Here is a 2,194-nt window from a genome sequence, read left to right as displayed (position 1 = left end):
CCTTTGCAACCCTGTCATTCCCCTTAAACCATTTTCAATCAAATATCCATTTCTTCATCAACCACTTTGAGCCTCGTCTAACGGTTGGCCTCATTTATTCAACCCACATTCACTTAACCCTGGGATTGGAAGATGTGTAATTGTATAACATTCAAAAAGCAAGTAAAAAAAAAAAAGAAGAAAGCAACAATAAAACAATGTCTAAGGGCAAGTGTTCCAATGTCTTTGATATGAACACGTCTCAAATTGCGTCTCTCATCGAGTGCTTAGTACTGTGCCTGAGAAACATGAATGCTAAGTGAGTGATGGACCGCATGATCTAAGATTGCCCACATTGATTCAAAAGAATGAAAAAAAAGAGCAAAAAAAAAAAGAAAAAATGAAAATAAACTGTCAAAATTCAAAACAAAAAAACATTTGAAAAATAAAACTTGCAAAGTCTAATACACAATTGCATATCTTGGGGGCTTCTCTCGGGTCTTGAGCCTTTTACCCCTTTCTTCCTTAAACCTTCAACTTAACCACCTTACAACCCTTGAAAGACCTCTTTGAGGTGTACACACACTTGTGCAAAGTTCGGTTAGAGCTACGTTCGGCCTGATTCCTAACGGATACGTAGGCAACCTCATATCGAGGTGCGGCCACATTCATATTCATATCCATGGATGATCGAGTCAAAGAATATCCAATGCTTACCCCTACCCATTTAGAGCTAGACTTGGGGGCTTGAACCCACATCATTTAGCCTACCTAGCCTAAAGAGTCATCACCTTTGAGTCTTCTCACATCTCTTTCCATCGCCATAACCCTTGCAGCCAGCCTTAGTATCACATTCACACACTTCACTCACACATCCATATCCATATCCGTATGATCTTTCCCTTTAAGAACCCTTTTTCATGAAATCTTGTTTAAACGGTATGCTTCATCATCTTTCAAGACAACATTCAGTAGAAGAAACATTGTATACTTGCTTAGCTTCCTGACCTGAGCAAAATTAATTGTTTCATGCATCGCATATTGTGCTTAGCTCCTTGACCTAAGAAACATTCATTATGTAATACTCAATAATCACTTCATCTATATACGTGCTTAGCTTCCGGACCTAAGTGACATTCAAGATTGTTTCTTTACACCATATATGATGCTTAGCTCCATGACCTAAGTTATTTATTCATCTATCGTGTCACATGATGTAATTGTCCTTAGCCTCCTGGCCTAAGAACATGCATTATACATTATTTTTAACACAAGCAATTCAATCCATACGATTCATTTCGTCTTGCTCAAGGAGGAAGTTTAAACCTTCTTCCCTTTTTCATTATTTTCTTTTGGGGAAGTTCAGAAACTTTTTCTAAATTTTTATTGATGGAAGTTCGAAAACAAAACCTCATTTTTCACGTCTTTCTTTTTTGAGAGAAAGTCGGTACCCTCCACTCATGACAAAAGTTGACGGAAATTTTTTGCTTTTGCATCTTCGTTTGCTTGAGTCTGCACACACACATATACACACACACACTCATAAGTCATACACATGTCCTGTAACGTTAAGTCAAACTTGGTCAAGTCAGTGGTCAAATCAATCACAATATATACGAGTCTATTGGCAAATTTATTTTTGCAGGTCTCATCTACAGCCCACGTTTGGGGACAAGCGAACCAACTACAACCCACGTCCGGGGATAAGCGGACCATTTACAGCCCACGTTCGGGGACAAGCGAACCAACTACAACCCACGTCCGGGGACAAGCGGACCATCTACAGTCCACGTTCGGGGACAAGCGAACCATTTACAGCCCACGTTCGGGGACAAGCGAACCAACTACAGCCCACGTCCGGGGACAAGCGGACCATCTACAGCCCACGTTCGGGGACAAGCGAACCATTTACAGCCCACGTTCGGGGACAAGCGAACCAACTACAGCCCACGTCCGGGGACAAATGGACCAACTACAGCCCACGTTCGGGGACAATCGAACCACCATCATTTCATGACGCAAGGTTCTCGATACACAGAGACTTGCAATCTCATCATTTGTCGACTTTCCTCAAGCTTGGAAAGTGTCATCTGGTAGGTTTCTTTAGGCTTAGAAAGCTACCAAATTCATCTGTCGGCTTTCCTCAAGCATGGAAAGCATTTCAACAGACGTCATCCGGTGGATTCCTTCAAGCACAGGAAAATACCAAACTCAT

Source organism: Chenopodium album, chromosome 9, assembly GCF_948465745.1.
Source record: "Chenopodium album chromosome 9, dcCheAlbu1.1, whole genome shotgun sequence".
NCBI lineage: Eukaryota > Viridiplantae > Streptophyta > Magnoliopsida > Caryophyllales > Amaranthaceae > Chenopodium > Chenopodium album.
Note: the sequence above shows the minus strand (reverse complement) of the source record.